Consider the following 17,031-nt stretch of genomic DNA (forward strand, 5'->3'; position numbering starts at 1 on the left):
ATTCTCTTTTCCCCACTGTAGTGCGATCTCGGAGTGAGAATATTAAAGTGGGGGGGTGTGAGGAGCACAGCCCCCCTACATGGGTGGTGCAGGGGGGCTTGCCCCCTGCAAAAGATTTTTTTGTGTGTTTTTTGTTTGGGTTAGGCAATCCGGCGACTATACTTCAGCGAAAGTGCAGTTTCGTTGAAGTGCACTTTCGCTGAAGTGGGGGATCTACTTTTCTTTTTCAAACAAGCGTAATTTCGATGAAGAAAACTAGATCCATATATATATATATATATATATATATATATATATATATATATATATATATATATATAAATATATATATATGAATCCTACATGCAGCCAAAAAATTCCTTATTGCATCCACCAGGGTCACACTTGCTGCTACATAGCTACTCCCTTCTCTATTATATGATTCTCTCATCTTGAATAACCTCTAGGCCACCATTAAATCTAAACTAGAACAGTGTTACAACAAAGTAGCTAGACTTCAGCTCATTCAAAGTCACAGAACATATCACTGCTCTACACTAAAAACTCTAAATTGGCTAGAATTATCCCATCAGTATAATTATACCCAACTTGTTTTAGCACAAAATTATATTTAATCCCACTTCCTGCCCAGCCTTACAAAAACTGTAGACAAAGTATGTTCTCACACTGTGTAGCAAATGTCTGGAGTACAATCCCTGCACCAATCTGGGCAATACATGACATTCATTTATTTAAGCTGAATCTAAAAGAATTCCTCTCTGACTCCTGGCTTTGCACTTGCTGCTCTCCTGGCTAAAACGTTAACTCCTTCTCCTCCAATTCCTTTATACGCCCTATTTCTCATTTACTTGTGTTCATTTCTCTTATTCATAATCTTACTTCCCTTATTCTTAAATCTTGTTTTTCCTGATTATTTCTCCTGCCTCCCATACCTATCCCACTTATTACCTCTATAACAAATACTTTTTCTCACTATGCCCTCTCTTCCTCCTTTTATCCACTGTTTGAATTTTTCCACTCTGACATTTGCTTCATGAGACAGTAATAAACTCTTGCACGTATAACATATCAACATGTTTCAGTGCTACATGATATTGTATTTCTCTTGTTTTAATGATGGTATATGTGTCTTATTATACATGTCACATGTGCATTAATATTTGTATTAATCTATGGATTCTCAGTATATTGTAACATGATATAGATTTTCACCTGTGTATGAGTATTTCTTCTTCTTTTATTTGTGGAGCTTTTCTTGCCATACCTTTGTTGAAAATGGATAAAATTATCCAGTCACACTTCCAGTAAACCAGTGTCAACACACACACACACACACACACACACACACACACACACACACACACACACACACACACACACACACACACACACACACACACACACACACACCACATGAACTCATGTCACATTATCTAACGACAATTTGACTGAAATGAGAAGTCATTGTGTCCAGATGGTTGAAAGCCAGGTTTGCTGAATGACAATGTGGCTAAAATGCCTACACTTCATTCCGTAATACAGCAACAGAATATATAGATATGTATGAAGAAGCTTACTAATTGCTGTGGTGCCTTACACATAATTACTGTTAATTTCTTCTGTACTGTGCACTGGCAGTGATTCCCTATGTTTGGTATTTTCAGTTTTCTACACAACTATGCAACTGGAGTTAGTATACTTATGCAAGACTTATGGTGGGCAAAGCCCTTACATGGGGGGGGGGGTGAGGGGGTGCAGAGAAGCTTGCCTCACTGCAAAGTTTTTTTTTAAATACATTTCCCTTGGTTATTGTTGACTCCATCATGCTTCAGTTATTTTGAATATAATTAAATGGTCTTTCAATAAAATGGGCTTTCAGCAATTTTGACTGATGAAATTGTTTTCCATTGAAATGTTTTTTTATGGAGTTTTATACACACACACACACACACACACACACATATATATGGGTCTACTCTGACCCATCAAAATTACACTTTGTAGAATCTTACTTACCTGACTCCACTTCTCTAAAGTGGCTTTAAACTGAAAGCACGGACTGGCGAAATAATTTCCCTGTGAAAGCAACCACTTGGCCACCCTGGAAAAAAACCTCAATGGACCAAAACTAAACCCACCCTTTACCCCCCCCCCCCACACTTAAATATACCATCTTTGAGATCTCACTACACTGAAGAATAAGCAAAGTTCACCATGGTGCCCAAGTGTTTCCTTTCACAGGGAAAGTATTTCAGCAGCCCATGCTTTCGGTTCAAAGCCATTTCAGAGAAGTGGAGTCAGGTACGTAAGATTCGATAAAGTGTAATTTCGATGGGTCAAAGTAGGCCCATATACACACACACACATATATATATATATATATATATATATATATATATATATATATATATATATATATATATATATATATATATATATATATATATATATATAAATATATATTACACACACACACATGTATATATATATATATATATATATATATATATATATATATATGTGTGTGTGTGTGTGTGTGAATTTTTTTTCCAGTGAGTTGTCTTCATTTGGTCTATGACTATCTGGTCTAATTCATTTGGTCTAAATGCATTTAGTGTAGTTTTTTTTTTAAACATTACATCAATACTTATTTCATACAGTAATATATTTTTGATCATATACTTTTCATTTTGTGATATGAGTTAAGTGAATGTTGGGTAAGACTCACTTACACAACTACACGAATGTTGAAATGTGGATGTTCTTGTGAGACACAATGGGTTATGCGAGTTTGTTGTTCTCCCCACTGTTGTGTGATCTTGGAGTTGGAATATATAATTAAAAGGGGGTGGAGGGCAAGCTCCCCCTTGCAAAAACACCTTTTTTTCACTTGTTTTCAAAATTGTGTTTTAGATTAAATGGTTTTATATGCACTGAACTTAACACTAAGTGAGGTAGCAATATAGACCCTATGTCTATATATATATATATATATAAATATATAAATATATATATATATATATATATATATATATATATATATATACCGTATTTTTCGGACCATAAGACGCACTTTTTTCCCCCTGAAAGTGGGGAGGGGAATTAGGGTGCGCCTTATGGTCCGATTGCTGTCCATCGGGCATCAAGAAAGAGGTCACTTACCGATGTCTTCAGTGTGCCAGCCGAGGAAAGCGCGCAGGGTTCAGTGTGTCCGTGGGAACAGGAAGAGGCGTGGGCGGTATTGCTGAAATCCCTTCTCACACAGAGCTTGGTCTCCGCCCCCGCTATCGCGCTGATCTGAGCTGAATGCCAATCTTAGCCTGCCGGGTAAGCAGGTGCGTGTCAGCTTGCTGCAGAGAGCGAGGCAGGGTGAGTGCAGTAAAATGTGTAGCAATAAGGAAGCTCTAGCTACCATTTGTCCCTCCTTGACTCCAGTGGGGCCACATTGCTATGCAGAAATCATTACTGGGCATATGGAAGAAGACAGTTGGCAGCAGATCTCTTTATGATGTGCCACAGTATAAATACAAGGCACCCCATAAAACTGCAACAGCAGTTATATCATGACTGATTAATTTCAATAGAAGGCAGTTTTATTTGATTTTCTTTGATCCCTCAAAAGTTTAAATGCATTCCACCATGTCTAAAGTTTAGCAAGACTTATATTTCTCTCCCTTCCCCACTTTTGAAGTTGTTGCTTCCATCAGCACCTGTCCCTGTCTTCTTGCCTCTCAATACAGATGTGGGAACACACAGCTAATTGGAGACCATCATAAAGGGTGCAGGAGGGGATCAAACCCAAGAACTCAACACAAGGATGGTTGGGAGACCCTCATGAAGGGCTCAGTAGGTGTTCAGACCCAGAAACTTTAGGCTGCCCCTTTAAATCATACTCATGCACACACACACACATATGAATCATACACATATACAGACACATGTGTATCGCCAAATGGTATAACAACTGACAGTTCTTTCATTACTGTATTTTCCTCTGAAAAACAAAGATTCTCTAATGGTACAAAATGTCAAAGACGAAAAGATTAGCCCATAAAATTCCGTTTAAATTGGAGGTAGTGCAATACGCAAAATAACATGGAAACAGAGCAGCGGCGAGACATTTTGGGCCACCTCCAACTGAAAAAATGATAAGAGAGTGGAGGAAACAGGAGGATCAGCTGCAAAAACTTGATAAAACTAAGCAGACTTTTCGTGGGCATGCTGCACAATGGCCACAGTTAGAAATGGACATGAAAGAATGGATCACATGTCACCGGAATAATGGCTTTTCAGTTTCTACAAAAATGATCATCTATGAAGCCAAACGCATTGCTGTAGAGAAAGGCCTTAAGGATTTTACTGACTCACCAGCATGGTGCTACAGATTTATGAGAAGAAGCGGCCTTGCTATGCGCACCAAAACTAGAATTGCACAAAAAATGCCACAAGAATATGAATCAAAGATTCTGTCTTTTTATAAATTTGTAATTGATGCTAGGAAAAGAAATGATTTTCCAATGGACCAGATTGGGGATATGGATGAAGTCCCACTAACCTTCGATGTGCCATCTAATAAGACGGTTGACCTCAAAGGTGCCAAAACAATAACCGTGAAAACCGCAGGACATGAGAAAACACATTACACTGCTGTGTTGTCCTGCTGTGCTGACGGCACCAAATTGCCACCGATGCTAATTTTCAAAAGGAAAACCTTTCCAAAAGATGTTATTCCACGTGGAGTTGTTGTGCATGTTCATGAAAAAGGATGGATGGACGAAAATGGAATGAAAGTATGGATTGAAAAAGTATGGTCCAAACGTCCTGGAGGGCTTCTGAAAAAATCTGCTTTATTAGTGCTTGACCAGTTCAGAGCACATATTAGCGAAACAACAAAAAACAGATTTAAAGAGGTGAAGACTGATCTAGCTGTAATTCCTGGCGGTCTTACCAGCCAGTTGCAACCTCTCGATGTTTCAATCAACAAACCATTTAAAGTCTTTATGAGAGAAGAGTGGAACAAATGCATGGCTGCTGGGAATCATGATCTGACTCCAACAGGACGAATGAAGAGGCACACTATCACTCAAGTTTGTGAATGGGTTAAAACATCATGGCAGTCAGTGAAGGAGGAAATCGTTGTACGATCATTCAAAATATGTGGCATTAGCAATGCCTTAGATAGAACTGAAGATAATATCATATATGAACATAGTGAAGAAAGTGATACAAGTGATTGTCAGCAACTGAGCTTCCTAAATTCTGACACTAGCGATGATGAGTTTTTGGGGTTTCCAGAAAACTAGAAAAGTGCTTGAGTCTCTGTCTTTCCTCCTGTTGAGTTAACACTGTTTAATATTACCGTATTTTGTTATATTTTAATAAATATTTTATTATACTAGTACTAATTTGGTTCAGAATATTTTTTTCTTGTTTTACTGCTCTAAAAACTGGGTGCGTCTTATGGTCAGGTGCGTCTTATGGTCCGAAAAATACAGTATATATATATATATATATATATATATATATATAGAGAGAGAGAGAGAGAGAGAGAGAGAGCAAAATCTGAGGGTAATGCTACTCAGTGCTAGAAGTCTAAACCTCAAAATGCACTCACTCGAGGCACTCCTTAAAATGGAGAACATCATCTGTGCAGTGACAGAGACATGGTTTAAGGCTCCAGAGAGCACCCCTGCATTACCAGGTTATAATTCATACTTTCAGCCACCTAACCTGGACCGAAACAGTAAAGGCGGAGGCATGTCCATATTCATTAAGGATATCCACACCTCCAGGCTAGTTGCTCAGCATAATGCATCCGAGATTATCCAAGTGCAACTAACTCTGGGCAAGACCACAATCCAAATTGTAGCTTGCTACAGATCCCCCACCATGCACCAGCATTCCCACTCCTCATTTCCTGATACACTGGAAAATATTAGGGTACAACCTAACACCCTAATAATAGGCGATTTCAACTACCCCACCATTAACTGGGAAAACTACTCATGTTCCAACTCTTTTGCTCAACATATTCTGGAATTCATAAATTCCAATGCCTTGGATCAACGTATCCACACCCCCACCAGGGGCAGGAATGTCCTAGACCTGGTCATTACCAACATGGGCAAATGGTGTTCCACACCAGAGGTGAGTTCCTCAGTCAGATCCAGCCACAAGCTAATCACCCTAGACATCCACATGCCCCCAGCCCCCATTAGGGAAACCACCGTAAAAAAATTATCCAAAGCCAACTTCATGTTTCTTAAGACAGAAGTGGCAAACTTCACGACACCCATGCAGACGGACAGTAGAGGTACGACTGCTGAATCCTGCACAAATGCACTTTATAAGCACCTACACGAGTGCATGGATCATGCAATCCCTACAGAACAAAGATGCTATCCTCCAAAAAAAGGAAGCCAATCTGGTGGTCCCCTGCCATAAACAAACTCTACAACAGAAGAAAGAAACTGTTGCAAAAAAGAGTAAAATCTCATGATTGGAGGAACCCCCTGGTCAGCCTCAGTAAGAAGCTGAGATCCTTCATAAAATCCTCCAAAGCTAGTTACAAAAACAAAATCACCACTGATTCTAAAGACAACCACAAAGCATTCTATAGCTATATCAAGAATCTCAATGGGAACACTCAGATCTCCTCTGAGTTACAGCACAATGACACTAAATATACAGAACCAATTGATATTGCTAACATCCTGGCAGACAGGTTCAGTGCTAACTTTACCCCCCTCTCACACCCTAAAGGGCCCATCTCTATACCAGAAGAATGCAAAGTTCCTGTAATCACAGCTGCACAGGTAAAAACTACACTCTCCAAAGCCAAGAACAAAGCATCCATGGGACCTGACAACATCCCAGGCTGCGTTCTACATGAACTACAGAACAAACTGGCACCCCACCTAAGTGCCATGTTCAATCACAGCCTTACCTCAGGCTTTGTGCCCACTGAATGGCGCACAGCGATGGTCATCCCACTCCACAAATGGGGAGACACCATGGACCCTGGGAACTACCGCCCCATTAGCCTGACAAGTCTGGTCTGCAAGGCTATGGAACATATCATCATGGAACTTATAAACAATGACATTGGTAATCTTCAAACTCTGGGCCCCACCCATTTCGGGTTTGTAAAAGGCAGATCATATCTCCTAAACCTGATAGACTTCTTTGAAGTGGTCACGAAAGCCACAGATGAGGGTAAGGTGGTTCACACACCCTATCTAGATCTTGCCAAGGCTTTCAACATCATCCCTCACTCTGGAATTATAGATAAACTCACTAAACTAGGTATAAATCCCTATGTCACAAGATGGGTTGCCAACTGGCTCACTGACAGAACCCACACTGTGAAAGTAGCAGACTCCAAATCCGACTTCAGACCAGTGACAAGTGGAGTACCACAGGGTTCAGTCCTGGGACCTCTCCTGTTTGGTATCTACTTCTCTGAAGTACAGGCTAACACAGAAGGTCTTTGGCTAATGAAGTTCGCAGATGACTGCAAACTAGGAGCCATAATCGAAACTCCTAACGATGTGGACATCCTACAAATGGGCCTCATTGAGACAGATGCCTGGTGTCAAAGCCATGGCCTCAAGCTCAATGCCAAAAAGTGCATTGTCATCCCTTTTGGTAAAAACTTTTTACCCATGAACTACCACATAGGCGGTAGTCTACTTAACACTGAAAGTGTGATAAGAGACCTTGGGACACAGGTGGACAGTAGTCTCTCCTTTGATAATCACATCACCACAGCAGTCAGGAAATCCTTCTACGTGGTACATCTCATCACAAAAGGTTTCTCATCCAGGAAAAAAGAGGTCATTGTTCCCCTCTACTCATCACTCATTAGACCCATTATAGAATGCAGTGCCCCTTTTGGTATGTACCTCACAAGACATCTACAACAACTAGAAAGGCCGTAGAAATACCTCACAAAGAGGATTACCAGCCTCAAACAGATGCCCTACGCAGACCGTCTCAAAAAACTACAGCTTTACTCCATCACATATCGCCTACTCAGAGGTGATCTCTGCCTAAAATACAAAGCTATGTCAAACCCAGAGCTGTTAGACATGCTCCACTTAAAGAAATCCCAATCCCTCCGAGCTACACGCTCTAGGGATTGAAACCTTGTCACTACAATAAACAGAACATGCTGGAGGGATAGATTCCTGCCCCAGAGACTTCCCATACTCAGGAACAAACTACCTATCTATGTCAAACAAAGCTCCTCATTAGCACTCTTCAAGAAAAATCCTGATGACTGGATGGGAGATAGGAAATTCACCCTGGGGATCAATTCTGTGGCTCTGCTCAACAAGGGCACAGGAAAATCATTTTCTTGGGTGGCGAAAGCCAGGGTACCTTTTTGGCTAGGCTTATATAGGCCCTACGGCCAACAGCCTAGTACCAACCTATGAACTATGAACCTATATATTTTTTATACACACACACACACACACACACACACACACACACATATATATATATATATATACATGGATATATAACATATGGTTACATGAAAACATATTGAATAGTAGTATACTGAAACTCATAATACTGAATGCAAAATCCTGAAATATCAGGTTGTTGTCTTTTTTTTTTCAAATATATTTTTATTAACTTTTTCAAATTTAACAAACATGACATGCAGAATTGTAAGTCACACTGAAGAAAAGCATTACAGTCAAGTATGATACAAAACAATTAATACAAAAACTATGCAATTATAAAACAGCAGTTATTGATTTAAGTACCTTACAACTGATCAGATAAATTAACCGATACGGTACACCAAAAGTCTATTCCAATAAGAGTCTAGCCTCCCAAAAGGAGGATAAGTTTAAAGGAAGAGTATACTATTGTATTGAGTAGAGACTAAGAGCTGTTGTAAGGCTACCCCCTATAATAACTATTTACACTATGCAAAACAATTTACAACATATTTACAATGTATTTACATCATGGATGCCAGAAGACCTCACAGATAAAATAGCATAGGACATTATAAAGTCAAAAGACAGGGTGTAGTGATAACAATAACAGATGATTATGGACCGGGCATAGCATAAAGGAAGGACTACCTGGAATGCAAAGTAAAGCAATCTTTATTGCTGGATTTTACTTAGTTTGGATTAGGTCAAAAAGATTACCCCAATATTTTTGAAAATAATCCTTTTTCTTTTTGTTATTCGTGCACAGTTTGTGTGCAGAAATATATTTGATTGCCGTTGTCATAAAGTTTTCCCAGGTAATTGCTGAAGGGTTGATCCAGTTTTTGGTAATAAAATATTTAATGAGAGCACAGACCATAACAAGGACATGGCGACTAATACCTTTGAGTGATTTGGGAGTTATATTAAGGATCACGGTTTGCCAGGAGAATGTGGTTTTCTCATACCCCATTTTTTCCAACAGGATTCTGAGGGAACACCAGTTTGTGAATGTTCTTACAATTCCAAAATGTGTAATATATCTACATGAGGGAGGGAACAGAAAGGACAGGTTAAGTTTTTATTGTATCCGAATTTTAGTAAGACTGCTGGAGTGTAGTAGGAATTATTGTTGATCACAAGCTGAGTGTAAATCAGGTTTCTGAAGGGGGTTAGATTTAGGGTATTACTGATTGCTTCATATTTAGACTCTCTAGATTTCATCTTGTATGGTATCCCAAAACTTGGAAAATAGAAGTGAATGGTTATGCTTAATGGTCGACACGAGTTTATAAGTATGTGAAATCATTTTGTTTTTTAGGGAAATCGAATTAATGATTGATTGTGATACATTAATGTCTTGCTCCATCACTCTATATTTAGAGAATTTTTGCTTTATGAGTGAGCTGAGTTGTCTCAAGATAGGGTCATATTTATTTGGGGCCCCAAATAAAATTTTTACCTCTGTTGCATTTTTAGTAGTATAAAAATGCCAAACTATGGCCTTCTTGATAATAGGAAAGTTTGATAAGTCAATCATTTTATTATTGATTTTTAAATTAGGATTTAGATGTATGGGTTGGAGAATGGGGACTGTATTGTGCAAATTTAGGGATCTCATCAGAGCATGAAAAGTACAAATTTTGTTCTTTAGTGGACACCATTCAGTGAAAGACAGGGGAGAGATTGGGGGTTAATTTTAAACGAATATATATAGTTATACCAGATTTTGACCCATGTTGTGGACCAAGATTCAGCAGAGCGGTCGTAACAGGCTATTCGTATTACACGGCTAGCAGTAATTATGTGATAATAAAGACTGAAGTCTGGGAGACTTAATCCACCTTTGGTCTTTGGGGTAATTAGCTTCCTATATGATACTCTGGTTGATTTAGGGAAACATAAGAACTTTGAGATTGTGGTTTCTAATTTACAGAAGAAGTTTTTAGGAACATTTAGAAAAATAGAGTTAAGATGGAAAAGGATCCTAGGTAGGATATTCATCTTAATTACAGCGGATTTTGATAACAGAGAAAGACTGATGTTTTTCCATCTAGTTAGATCATTGTTAATTTGATCCCAGACTCTATAAAGGTTTGTTTTCATTAGCTCTTGATGGGAATGCGAAAAGTTTATTCCTAAGTATTTTAGTGTATACTTGGGCGGCCACGGTGGTGCAGTGGTTAGCATTGCCGCCTCACAGCAAGAGGTTCTCCGGTTCGATCCTCGGCTGGGGTGCCTTCTGTGCGGAGTCTGCATGTCCTCCCTGTGGTCGCGTGGGTTTCCTCCGGGTGCTCCGGTTTCCTCCCACATCCCAAAGACATGCTGCAGGTGGATTGGACACTCTAAATTGGCCCTAGGTGTGCATGTGAGTGTGCCTTCTGTGGAAGGTTGGGCGCCGGGCTGGCAACTCGACACCATAAAACTCCACTGCCATTCAATGTGCGGACAAGGTGATCCGCTGTGGCGACCCCTAACCGGGAAAAGCCGAAAGAAGAAGAAGAAGAAGAAGAAGATTTTAGTGTATACTTAAGAGGGATGTCTGATAGGGGGAAAGAGTATTCTAAATGCTTCTTACGATTTAAAGGAAAAAAAGATGATTTGGCAGGGTTTAATTTATAGTTAGCAACCTTAGAGAAGAGACTGATAGAGTTTCGGATTTTTTGAAGATCTGTGTTAGGAAGCTCAAAGTAGATGTTAAGGTCATCAGTGAAAGCCGAGTATTTTGTTTCAATGTTAAATATTTTTGGAATATGATGATAAGTCTTTTGTTTAATCTAGATAAGAAGAAGTTTCAAGATATAAATTAAAAAGATAAGGTGAGAGTGCACACCCCTGTCTGGTGCCATTTGTGATTTTTAATAGGACATGATAATGTTTTGTTAATATAGAGGGAAGTAGAGGCATTGTTATAAAGCATCTTAATAGTGTTTATAACCAAATCAGGGAAGTTAAAGTATTCCATGGTTAGGTATATTATCAAAGGCCTTGGTTGCATCTAATGTTAGTGCATAACGTGGGTGATTATCCTTTTTTAGAAACAGCATTAATGTATGTAGGGTAAGAGTATTGTCACAAAGCTGTCTTTGTTTCATAAATCCCAATTGTTCGGGAGAAATGACTGAAGCCATAATTTTCTGGATTCTATTAGCAATGATGGTAGATAGTATTTTTATGTCCACATTTATAAGGGCAATGGACCTATAGTTAAGAGGGTTAGATTTGTCCGAGTTCAGTTTTGGAATGAAAATAGTTTTAGAATTGTTCATATACTTGTCCATAATCCCTTCAGATATGATATAATTGTACATGTTAAGCAGAATTTTAGAGAGTTTACTACAAAAGGTTCTGTAGAATTCACCTGTAAAGCCGTCGGGGCCTGGCGCCTTATTACGTAAATTTTTTAATAACTAATGTTATTTCATTCAGTGTTATAGGACTGTTTAAGAGGGTGTTTTGTGTTGGAGATAATTTTGGAACAGAAAGTTCATTAAGAAGTTCTGTGTAATCTTCTTTTTGGATTTGATTTTTAGGATTGTAAATTTTGGTGAAGATATCTACAAAAGAGTTTACAATGTCTTTATTTCTATGCAGGTTTTTCCCTTTATAATTTATTTCCTTTATATAGTTTGGTCCTTCTTTGATATTTATTAATCTAGCTAGAGTTCTGGATGGAGTTTGGGCCCATTCCAAGTTTCTATGAAGAAGTTTCAGTTCTACCAAAGAATGGTTTTGCAAGTGGAAGGAATAGATTTTTTTTTTTTTTGCACTGCATATAATTTATTTTCCAGATCAGGGGAAAAACACTTTTGCAATTGGGCATTAGTTGTCTTAAACTCTTTGGTAAGATTGTTGATGCACAATCTTTCTTTCTTTTTATAATAAGATGCTTTTTGTATGAGTATTCCTCTAATGACCGCTTTAGCCACTGCCCATTGTATATCTAAAGGGATGGTGGATAAACAAGATTCAGCTTCAAAATGTTTTAGATAGTCATTGACCTCCTGAAGGTTGTTGTCTTGCCAGAAGTATTTCTTTACAGGAGTCAAACAGTTCAATTGCAAAGTTTTTTCATCTTTTCCTGTGATTTTCCTGCTTATATTTACCAGCCATTATTTTATTTGACAAAAACATAGAAGCGTTATAACTTGTCTGGGCACTTTCTTTCCTTCTAAAATGCTTCCCAGTCTGGACTGTTTCAGATTCACTATTAACTTCAATTGGTGAATGTTACACATTCAGAAAGATTTTTTTAATGAATGGCAAATGTTCATCATCTTTTACTTCTTCTGGAATCCCAAAGATTTTTATTGCTTTACCATCTAGATTTATTCTCGAGATCATATATTTTATCATTCTGTTCAACCATTTCTTCATGCAGATTGTTAATTTTACTTCTATGTCTAAGTTGTTCCTTCAAGATTTCCATGCCTTTCTTTAATCTCTGTTACCTCCGTTTATCTTGGTTATATAATGCTGCTGCTGTCTGAGAGATTTTCTTAACTCAGTCATACTGTTGCTATAACTGACAACTTTTAAAAAAGGATAATACACATTATCCTGGGAAGATTCCCTGAACATTTCTAAGTTCATTTCCACTTCCTGTTCTCCAAGGGTTGAACTGAATTCTGGCAGCTTTAAGTACTGAGTAATTCATTAATTGCCAGTTGAAATGTTTGATTTACATGGCATCTTGTGATTGTGAAACCTTCTACACAGGCAAGACCAGCACAGCATTCAAAGCCAGGGTACAGAACATAATCAAACGAGACATGACACAGTTAGTAAATACTGCAATTACATGGGAATCCTAGATGTGGATATCCAAATGAAGGGTTAAAAATTAAGGAAGCATTTTCATTTTTACACTGAAAACTACATGCAAGCGTGGTTTGAATTAGATTGTTAAACTATAAACTTTTTGAAAAATAAAAAACTATATTAAGCTTAAGTATATAAATGTTGTTGAATTAACTGAAACTCATATACTGATGTATGTTTATTTATTGGATTGTTTACCACTTAAATATAGGTGCATTTAGATTTCACAGCAGGTTCAATCAAAATTGTCCTATTAGTTTTGACCTAGGACATCTAATGGTCAAAGGAAACATACATGCTTTTTCATAATGTTGAAAAACAATTATATAATAAGAATATCTGTACAAGTTTGAAATGTTTTAGAATGGTCTTTTATGTTTTTAATGTATACACTTGGCAGTTTGTTTAGATTTCAGGAACAAATCATATGTTTGCACAAGTGGGGATGTAATTCAAATCTGAGTAATTAATACATTTATACGGAGTTATACTCTTGTAATCTTTTTTATAAAGCAAAGGTAAAGTAAGTCGCGGTTTAGGGTGTATTTTTGTTCTTTCTACAATAAAACTGTTATTATGTACTATGACAATTTTCAAAAAGGTACAGTTAGATTGTGAACTGTAAAATTGCCATCCTATCTCAAACTTTCCATTTGTTAACACGTTTATTTATAAAGTACTGTACCTAAAACTGCAAATTTATTTGAGAGACAAGATCAATGATCCTTTTCAGTCTGTTTTGGGGTGTAACCACAATGCTGAAATGGCCCTTACTACAGTATTTGATCATCTTCTTATGGCAAAGGATCAACTTCACTACTCTGCTCTGTTTACTTTATATGTCTCATCAACATCTGATACTGTGGATCACGCGATCCTGCTTGACCAACTGGAACACTACTGTAATATTATTGGAGTAGTTTCTAGACTAGCTTATCTTCTACTTCTCTCCTTCCGTAGCTATTCTTCAGTGCCCTACACTATGAACAGTGGTGATCTGCAAGGTTTCATACTCATCCCTCTGTTATTCACCGTAAAAATGCCATGGCAGGCAGGTATCATCTGATTTTCAGGGCTGCAGTACCATTGGTGTGTTGATGAGAAGTATCTGTACATCTCATTCCATCAAGAATCTTGGTTAACCATTAACCGATTAGCTAAGGACTTAGAATACATACAGGTCTGAATAGTGGCCACAGTCATACGTGCCACTCACAGAGATCCATCTATGTCTGTTTTGACTCCCACCATTTTCTAAAGTATAGACAAGTTGCATTTTGTGTTAAAGGCGCAAGATTCAGGAGGTGATTATGACTGACAAGCTGACACTAAAGGACTAGATGCCAGCTGTTGTCATACATCTGTGTTTTTATTTTAAGAACACTGGCCTTTATCAAATACCTTATTCCACCTTGGGAACTCCCAGCTGTGGTACACATCCTAGGCAGAATTACTACAATGACTTTTACCTTGGTCTTCCATACACAAAGCTTACTTGTCTGCAGCTGGTGCAAAATTCTTCAGCTTATCTACTTAGTGGGGTATCTAAACACCACCACATCATGCGGGTTTTCAAGGACATCAATAGCTACCCACATTACAACATATCATACATAATGTTCTTGTTCTGTATTTTTAGCCCTTAGTGGCTTGGGTTCCATCAACCTTCAGAGCATCTTACATTGGCATCATCTGACCCAGTATTTCCACTCTATTTGCCAGCTGCTGCTAACAGTTCTGGTAGTGCAGACTGAGTCCTCTGGAGTTCAGGAAATGAAATATGAAAGGATCCACCTCTAGAATCCAAAACTGGCTGCCTTTAAACACCCATTAAAATCCTATTTCACTAGCTTTTGCTGTTGCTAACTGTTTTAATACAGTTGGTAATTCAGTCCTTTGTTATTGTTTGATCATTTATTAATTTGTTTTATGATTTGATTATTTTATGTCCTTTTTATTCTTATTCTGTCTTCCTTACTTTGTTTTATGTTTGTGTTTGTTACTACTCTATTTTATTGTCACATTTTAATGCTTGTATTATTATTTAGCTAGGCTTAAAAAGGCCCTTGTGGTCATTAGCCTAGTAAACACCTATGAACCTATGAACTTGTACATTTTATTCTGTATAATGTTTGGGTTCAAACTCTCACATTTAATACTGAAGTCGAACCTGAACCATTCTTCTACCAACACTATTAATGATATGCACAGATGGCAACAGTTTAACTCAGCAAACATCAATGGACAGCAAGGTCATTCTTATGACTGTCAGGCAGCAGTGTTATAAATAAGGAATTCTCCAACATAACTCTGTATTCAAGCCTTTCCACTGCAGTCCTCCATGCATTAGGAACTAGTAAAGTGCGGAGAACTGCAAGACTGTGGCAGCAAGATATCCAAGAGTACAGCATGCAGGTAAAAAGCATGTGTAGGGTATCCAGAAAACAAGATGTCATCCCCCAAAGCTACAAAATAGCAACTGGATCTCATGGTTTTGTAATATTTTACTTTCCTCCAGTTCTTACTGAGCTTAAGTCAATCCCTGATGGAATCTATAATTACAGAGCAATGAAAGTTGTCACAGTGCAAATGCACTAGCTGGATCCTTAGTTGATACAAGAGAGTGTGTAAAATGTAATTAGCACTTCTGTTGTAAGAAATCAGTTTTAAAAAACACCACCATAATCACCCACATCTTCAAAGATCTGGTGTCAAACTCAGTACAGAACACAGTTGTTGGGGCAGAGAGACTGGATAATAAGAAGATATCTCCTTAACAGAGTATAGTTATGCTGTACATATAAAAACAAAAGACTAGGGATCGCATCACGTATCACAGGAAATTCATTCTGTAACAGGTCAGTTACTGCCACACCCATCACCAAACCAAAAAGCCAAAACAGTTCCTTTCATCTTAGCTGATGCCACGGTACTTGAAGGACAGTAAGTGGCAAAGCCCTGATCTAGCGTAGAGTATATGTCTAAAAAGAAGGTACCAAAATGGAGCCTTAGTTTTAGAGATCCTATGACCAAAGTCTTCCTCTAAAATTTGGTTTGGAAAGTGTCCCATTTTACTTCAAGGTTCAGTACCTTTATTTGGAGATAAAGCCAAGAGAGTAAATGCACCAATCATGTGCTTCCTGAAGTTAAAGACAAATAACATGGGCACAGTTACTGGGAATGATACCAAACTTCTTTCATGACCTAGAACCTACCAACAACAGGTAATTTCTCACATGGGGAGAGAACGACAGTAAAAGAGAGAGAACGGGGGAAAGTACAAAAGAAAAACACAAAGCTGAAAAAAATACATTTTATCATCTTTTTTAAACAAAATATAAAAAAGTTCTGTTTGGGGGAGAGATGGCTTCAGAATGGGCAGAAGAGACACCTCCAAAGATAAGTAGACAAGAAAATTCAAACAGGCAGGACATAAGGAGAAAAGCAAATCCTAGCAGCATGTGATAGCAATGTTTTCTACCACGGAAGGTAGGAATAACTAAAAAATGGGGACAAGGACCTAAGTATCAGGTACATTTATCAGTATCTAAATAATGCCAAGCTGGCCAACAGCAGCCCATCAGGGAGCCTCCTGCATTAGCAGCCTTTCTGAAAAGTTAACTGCTTCCCTGTCTGTTGTTATTTGCAACCTAAACAGTGTAAGAAACTTCTCTGTGTGGAAGATTTTCAGCCTATGTATCTCTAATTAATCACTGTATATTAATCAGATCAGGCAATAGTAGTAGAAGTAGCGAAC

The 17,031-nt window shown here is 38.0% G+C and overlaps 1 protein-coding gene across 1 annotated transcript in view; it reads right to left on the reverse strand.

Annotated features, from left to right (window-relative positions):
• FKBP7 (FKBP prolyl isomerase 7) overlaps nucleotides 1–17,031 on the reverse strand; it is a 162,597-nt gene that overhangs the window by 17,503 nt on the left and 128,063 nt on the right. The gene's annotated exons all lie outside the window — the stretch shown is intronic.

Source organism: Protopterus annectens, chromosome 6.part0, assembly GCF_019279795.1.
Source record: "Protopterus annectens isolate FY-2018-M chromosome 6.part0, PAN1.0, whole genome shotgun sequence".
Lineage (NCBI taxonomy): Eukaryota > Metazoa > Chordata > Ceratodontiformes > Protopteridae > Protopterus > Protopterus annectens.